This window comes from Rhynchophorus ferrugineus, unplaced genomic scaffold (assembly GCF_030347505.1).
Source record: "Rhynchophorus ferrugineus isolate W39M unplaced genomic scaffold, kcgeb_rfMv2 rfM1, whole genome shotgun sequence".
In the NCBI taxonomy this organism is placed as follows: domain Eukaryota; kingdom Metazoa; phylum Arthropoda; class Insecta; order Coleoptera; family Curculionidae; genus Rhynchophorus; species Rhynchophorus ferrugineus.
The window spans coordinates 52,543,025-52,551,390 of NW_027472580.1; the positions used below are offsets into that span (position 1 = coordinate 52,543,025).

Consider the following 8,366-nt stretch of genomic DNA (forward strand, 5'->3'; position numbering starts at 1 on the left):
CTATGTTAGCATTTTGTAGTGTCTCTTACACTATTTATACTGCCTTGTAACACTATATTGTACTAGGTACTAAATAGCCCATGAGGCTGACAGGCCTTTAATAAATAAATAAAAAATAAAAATCTCATCTGCTAACCAGCCAGTATAATGACCTAGCCTATATACCTCCTATATTTTATGTATGCTATATTCCAATATACCTCCTAAACAATCAAAATGTCTCAGCATGAAAATGCCCTATTATAATTCCTAAACCACGAAAATGTTTCAATACGAAAACCCTCTACTGAGTGTCCCTCTCAATCACAAAAAACTTTCTTTCAATTACAATACGCTTCCTTCAGGAGAGTGTCACCAACCAGCAAACATATAGTCCAGGCAGTGCATCAACCAAAAAAATCAATCAAACGCTCACTGGTGTACTTCTACGGATCTGCTGAGGAATTGAATTTCTGATAACATTCCCCAAATTCCCACATCTAAAATATTGCAGGTGACAAAATAGACACCTAATTATATTACTTGAGGGATGCGTAATGCCTCCTCAAGTAAAATTAACGAAATACCTCGGAATTCATTACGATAGTAGACTAAATTGGCAAGATCATGTTAGATATAAAGCATAATTGAGCAGATCCAAAATTAAACTGTACTATATTGCCTAAAAATACTCTCAACTTGACCTAAGCTAAAATAGACTAATTTATTAGTTCATAATAAAGCATATTTGCACTTATGTGTTGGCACTAATTAATCAGGCCGATTAGTAATCCGGCGCGGCCAAAATAAAGTTATTTCATTAAATATCATTGCTTATCGCTACACTTTTATTTGTGAAATACATACTGTATACAGGGATAGACAAAATAACATTAACACAATGATAGATGTACTCTAATCTTGTTCCATGTTGGCAATAGTGCTTTCGTGTGTTCGGTGTGAAAGTTAATTAACAGAGACCGATGAACATTAAAAAGGATTGTGGCCAGACAATATAAAACTACCGCGGTGGAAGTAGTAGTAGAACTCAACACTCATTTGAGTAATATTATTTTGACAAAAATAGTGCGGAGGAAGCTCCCCAAAGCTAATATTTATGGAAGGGCTGCGATTACGAAACCCTTTATAGCGCAAGCCAACGCTAAGCTGCGAAAGAAGTGGCGCAACGATCATAAAATCTGGATATATGATGATTGAAAGACTGTGATTTGGTCTGATAAACCATCGTTTACATTGTTTTCTTATTGTCGAATTTATCTATAAGAAACCCCAAGAGAAACCTACGACCCGGACTGCCGTCAAGCATGGGGAATTTCCGTTATAATTTGGGCGGTAATATCGTGGTATTCAGTTGCTCCTCTCATTCATATCAATGATCGGATGACTGTGAATTAATATCTTGACATCCTCAATGATTCAATTCTTACTACTACTAGTTTAGTAATACCAAAAATTTCAATATCCCAAAATCATAATGCGCCTATACAGAGCCGAAAAGATTCAGTCATGGCCACAATCGTTAAACAGTATATAGCCGTAAATAAATATTATGTAAATATCAGGTGTTCATATTATATTTTCTATCCCCAGTATATATGTAATAAGATTGTCCCTATTTATTAAAAGATGTTTTGTTCAAGAGAACTTCAATTAATATCTTAATTCTAAAACGTCAATCGTTTTATTAACTTACGTTTAAGGCTGTACCTAACAATGGAATTTTTGCTGTTTATGGGTCATCTGGTAATTAAACCTTCTCGTTTAATAAACGACGAAGACAATTTTATATAGGGCTATAGAAATGTTGAAAAACAACTGGGATTTATTTTAATTATCATTTTGAACATTGCAATTGGGTACAATTTGATTCGTTTTATTTGATAATTTCAGTTTTTAATTCTTATTAACCACTTATTCTATTATAATATTGCGATAAAAGAAATTAAATCCAGCATCATTTAGTGAGATGTGCTGTTAACGCACAAATATGTGCTATGTTGACTAGAATAAATGGTAGTTGGGTGAGGCTAAGTTTGGCGACAATGTCGTTTGTGAAAAAAAGCCACCTAAAGTTTACGAAGGTTACGCGAGCTGTATGATTTGCGACATAATTTTGCGCAAAAAGTTTTTTCTATTTTTGGATACGTGTTAAAATCATGGTTTATGATGAGTTGACTTGACAAAAGTGTGATCTGCTTTACACGATTCTTAATTCTTCCCCATTGTTAATACTTGGAAATTCTTTTGGTGACTCCTCTTTTATACTTCAATTTATAGCAATAATTACACTTTCACATTATACGTCGGTGCCAAGAACCTTTTTAAATGCATTTTCATGCATTAAAAAGCGCTTTTTGTTAGAATTATTATAGTACGTAATAATGAAAAAAAATCCTGTGCTACATATATTATGGACAGTGCCCCATTCTATTCATATAAAAAAGAAAAGGAGGTTTGGTATTCAAAATTCAAATAGGTAATTCTTATATTCAGTAAAGTTCTTTAAAAAAGTTAAGTTTAGTTTATAATATTTAAAGCAATAAAATAATTAGAAAATATGTTATCAGATTAGATAATGTTTTATACAAATATTAACTAGTGCATAATTATGTTAAAATACTTTATTAAAATTCTATTATTTAATTTTCCCGCTGTAATAAATGTTCCCGCTTGGCGCGCCCTCAGCTGATGATGAAAACTTGGCTACAACTTTATATAAGGGAGACCGTATTCTATGTCTCTTTATTTAATGAAATATTGTGATTATAATATCATGTAATTGCTCCATTCATGTGACAGTTGTATTAAAAGGCCAATTGTATAGGTATTTTAACAACAATAGCATGCTCACTACTTTAAACGAATCACAATCTATTTAAGTCCAATTTTCATTTCGGCTGTCGTATAGTACTCGGAAATCATAAACATAAAGAAATACAGGGATTTGGGGAAATGTTTCGTGACGTCCAACATGTAGATGTCGCTACCTTTAACATATTACTAGTTTTAATCGCTATGCTAAGAACCGCGACGGGATCTGAATGGTTCATTTCGTTCTATGGTTTGTTTATTTTGTACGCCATTTTCAATATGCCTTGTATAAAGAGTAATATGGTTAGCTTTTTATAACGTTTATACATTAAATTATTATTTTATTTTATTAGTATATACAAGTTGGTAGTTGAAATGCATTCTTGTTCTAGGAAGTGTTGTGTGCCCGGATGCACAGATAGTGAGGAAATGCATCATCGTTTTTTGGCCAAAAAGTACCCAGCGATCTTTAAGAAATGAGTAGAACGCATTAAAAATCCTAAACTAGTTGGGTTAAACATGAAACAGATTTATGATCGCTACCATGTCAGACATTTTTGTGATACATTTAAACTATCCTTTAAGTACTTATGAACAATTTGTGAACAACAGTGATGGTGAAAATAATACCACGAGCCCAGAATATGTACAAACGGAAGTGGATCAAAACCAAAATGATATAGAAGGTAAATTGAAGGACTAAGTCACATTTCTGTTCATAATTGTTACCATTAATTTCTAAACTCTCTTATTATATTTGTAGTGGGTGCAACAACCAGGGCATTCGAATCATGTGTCATCGCTGTTTGAACAAACTCCAGACGGTAATGGTAAAGTTTGTATTCATTCAGTATCCCCATTTCTGCTCATTATTACTGTTAATTACTTGACTTATAACTTCAGTCCAGATGTTCCTAAAAGAGCAAACTTTTAAACAAGTTAAAACAAGTTTTACGTTGTACTACGGTACAATGTCCAACACCATGTTGTACATCAGGTTATTTAGTAAAACTTTTGAAAAAAGAAATCAAGCGTGATTTTTGTTTACATACAATTATGAGTAAATCAGTAAACCCACAAATTCAGACTGATTCTATAGGAGTAAGATAATATCTCTTGCCCCAGACTCCAACAAAATAGTTTTATTATACTTTCAGTAGGTCTTTTTGTCTTATTTTATTAGCGATTATGCCACGTCGATAATATAACAAAATTTTTGTCAAATGTTAAAAAAAAATGTAAGTTTAAAACCCTTCAATTGTACATTCCATAATGATTTTTCGGATAAAATATTAAAAGCACTAACAAGGTGTACTTTTGAATAAAACAGGTGAACCGAATATTAAGAGGGAAAGATTCACACTCACTCAAAGTTTGCTTTCAGTATAAGAAAACAAAAAGACAGAACTCTGATAGATCCTATTAAATTGGATGGCACTACTAACAAATATGAAAAAGGAAAAAGACGGAAGAGATAATTTTGGTTTGCAATGCACCAATATTTTTTTGCTTATGGTTTTATATATATGTATGTAATATTTATATTTTATAGATATATGTATTTTTATATTATATTAATATTTTGTAGATAAATTTACATTATATATTTATATTTATTTTTACAGAATATATTTATATTTAATTATTTTTAAATATTATAATTATATTTTACTTGAAATTTCATTGGTCAATTAAACATGACGTCAAGGCTGTCACGTGGCAAACATTACTTTGATTACAATGAGCCAATCAAATGTCTTCACAGTAAAATCTTTTTCTTACAGGTGCCTATAATGGAGATTTAGATTGACCAATCATATTACTTGAATGGCACATTATGGCGCCCTCTGGATGTTGTTCTTTGAGCCAGAGTCCCCTATTGAGTTCTATCTCTATTACTCTATGATCATAATGCAGATCCGCACTCGTTAAAACCGCGAATATATAGATAACAGCATAGAACATAAGCTGATTAATTATTAGGACTGTGTTGATAATTTAGAAAGGTAGTAGTTTAGAAAAATATTTTGAAAAGTATTTTAAATTGTGTTTTATTTTTAGTTTTATCTTAAGGTTCGAATAGAATTTATTTAGTAAAGAATTTAGCGAATACAGGCTAAAACTAAAATAATGAAACATTTTTGAAGTCTCTTCTTATTGAATAAAGTCTAGCAAACTCTTCACGGTAACTGTGAAGATCATTGTTTAAAAAAAGTGCGATTTTGATATTTAATTTTAATGATATGTGCACTAAAATGGAGGTCAATTGCATTGCAATAAATAACAGTATTTCTCTAGTTCTAGTTTCTTTAGAAAGGTTTCACTATAACTTTATTAATGGAAAATGAAGTATATATACTTCCTTCTTTACTATATATAGTATATATACTTTCTTCTTCAGATATACTTTAACTATATCGGTACAATTCCATAGTTCAATATCGGTAGCTATTATACATTTTAATAATGGAAATATATTTATAATGGAAATTGTTTCGCTCTCGAAGTATAAGGGAGTTTATGTAGATAGTGTTATAGATCATAAAATAGATAACTTATATAGCAGATAAATTATGCAATTACTAATTCTTTAACAATTGTTGAAATATCTTTTTTATCAACTTGAGTTAATCTGCACTGTACATGCTTAATGTGATATTACACTGACTGGCAAGTGAATATCGCACAAAAAGCGAGCAAAATCGAACTTGAGACTAACGCAACAGCAGTAACATTGGTATTAAGTATTTAATTAATTAATCGCTTAGTATTTTCATATGTAAAATATGTTATTAATATTTATTAACAAAGTCAGTATATTTACTATAAAATCAAATTTGAAATGACGGGCCAAAAATTCTTAATATTGTTAGATCGTAATTGTTAGATACCAGACTAATTTCAATTTATTTCAAATGTACTGTTATTAGCTGTATTATAAAATAATATGTGTATTTTTTGAGTTTCTAAAATAGAAGTTAGTAAAAATAACTCATGTTATAAACGTATGAGTTCAATGCCATCAAAATATAGCAATTACGCATATACATTTCCAGAATTATTTCACATTTTATTTAGATGTTTTTACAACATAGTTGATAAACAATTACAAATAAGTAATGACGATAGAAATTCTCTAATTTCAGTGCTTAAAATGAACAGAAACTTTCGTAAAAATGTTTGATATCTTTGGTTCATTTGGCAATGAAAGTTTACCTTAATAAACGTAAAAGGCAGCTTGAGGATAGGATTGGTTGGAACAACAATAAAAGCTCTAGGTTGTTCGGAGAGAATGGCGAACTAATTAGCATTCTGAGCGTCTAATTTAGAGGAATAAATTGAAAATATTTATGAACGCCCTCGAAAAGTTTTTAGTTTAATTTCCTTGACAGGCATGAAACACGTCCTCTAGATGAATAGAAATTTACAATTTCTGAAAGTTGTATAGATATTCCCTTAGTTCCGTCAGCGAAAGAGAGTTTCACTTTGATTACATTTAACTTTGTCACATTTTTATACATTTTATTCTATCTAGTACCTATCCTAGATGGACTAATAGAGTACTATACTGATGCATTGGGTTATATTGGTAGATTGTAACATAGTTGATAAAATCATAGTGCAGTTCTTTGTTTTATTTGTTTCGTAGAACTTTGTTTTGGCAGCGTTGGTATTACACAGTTTCACCCGGTTCACTAATATATATGAATTGAATTATATATTAATATGAATTATCCCATACAGTAACAATGCTAACTTGGAATGAATCTGGATATAAAACGTTGGAATGAGCATATCAAAAAATAAAAGAAAACATGAAATTCAGTTATGGGAATACTATACTGATCAAGGACGCGGAATCAAGATCAATGATCAACAAATCATGTGATCTTGTGTGGTGAGGTTTATTAATTTATTTCAATAGGTCTTCCTAAATAACTACTTATGTTTAAGTCACTGTTGATATAAATTATGAGTTAGTTAACAACGACTAGTAATAATATATTGATAAATAAAAAAACTGTTCTCGAACTAACAGGTCAATTGAAAAGTCCCCGGCCTACCACAGCAAAACACAATTTCTTGGCAAAATTAGTTTTTTTATTCAACATAATTCCCTTCAAGGGTGATACACTAATTACATCCACCCTCCAACTTTTCGATATCATTTTTCTAGTACGATTTGTCCTTTGCTTCAAAATAGGCCTCAGTTTCGGCGATTACCTCTTCATTCGACGAAAATTTCTTCCCAGCTAGCATTCTTTTGAGATCTGAGAATAGGAAATAGTCGCTGGGGGCCAGATATGGAGAATACGATGGATGAGGAAGCAATTCGAAGACTAATTCATGGATTTTTGCCATCGTTTTCACTGACTTGTGACACACTGCATTGTCTTGGTGAAGTAGCACTTTTCTTTTCTTCAAATGCGGCCGTTTTTCGGCGATTTCGTCCTTCAAACAGTCCAAGAACGCTATGTAGTATTCGCTGTTTATGGTCCTTCCTTTCTCAAGGTAGTCAATGAAAATTATTCCATGCGCATCCCAAAATACAGACGCCATAACCTTGCCAACCGACTGTTGCGTTTTCCCATGCTTTGAAGCGGGTTCATCGCGTGCAGTCTACTCGGATGACCGTCGATTGGACTTCGGAGTGAAATAATGGACCCATGTTTCATCCATTGTAACATATCGATGCCAAAACTCGAGTTTATTACGCTTGATCATCTTCAAAAACTGCTCCGAATCATCAACTCGTTGTTTTTAGTCAAAAGTGAACTCGCGCGGCACCCACTTTGCACAGAGCTTTCTCAAACCGAAATATTCGTGAATGATATAACGTACACGTTCAGTTGATATCTCTAGAGTGTCTGATATTTCATTCAATTTTAATTTACGGTCATTCAAAATCATTTTGTGGATATTTTAATTGTTTTCATCGGTAACAACCTCTTTTGGGCGTCCGCTGCGTTTACCGTCTTCGGTGCTCATTTCACCACGTCTATACTTAGCATACCAATCCTTGATGGTTGATTTTCCTGGTGCAGTATCAGGAGACTTGGCATCAAGCTTTTGCTTCTACTGCTATTCTACTACTTAATTTATACATGCATTTTTTGAGGGTTAGAGCTAATTATAGAACATATGGATTTATTTCTAGTAGCGCCATCTATGTGTCAGGCCGGGGACTTTTCAATTGACCTGTTATCACTGACAATGGCTAACATTTCTATGAGACCTGCTTCTACCTTCTGATTTTGGAAATATTTTAAAAATTACTAGAAAAGTCCTAACGGTAGATATTTGTTTGCAAGAACTTGATGACTGTGAAATGAATCGTCGTATGAATAATTTAACTCTCCTTTTCAACTATGACGAAAGACCCACATGTTAAATTCCAACCATCTCTGTTATATTACCCATTCTTTATTTTATTACCAACATATATTTTATTAGGTAGACTCAGTTGTTTATATTAATTTGGTACTCAGTATCAATATATATCTAAGGTCAACTTCAATGACAGTAATTCCTATGGTTTAGTCAAGTTTTTTAAT

The 8,366-nt window shown here is 31.9% G+C and overlaps 1 long non-coding RNA gene across 1 annotated transcript; it reads left to right on the forward strand.

The window, feature by feature from the left end:
- The first annotated feature begins 3,237 nt into the window (after nucleotides 1-3,237).
- On the forward strand, nucleotides 3,238-4,261 carry LOC143193993 (uncharacterized). Its single transcript, XR_013005158.1, has 3 exons — nucleotides 3,238-3,497; nucleotides 3,575-3,635; nucleotides 4,196-4,261. It is a non-coding gene; the product is annotated as an uncharacterized LOC143193993 (long non-coding RNA).
- The last annotated feature ends 4,105 nt before the right edge of the window (nucleotides 4,262-8,366 follow it).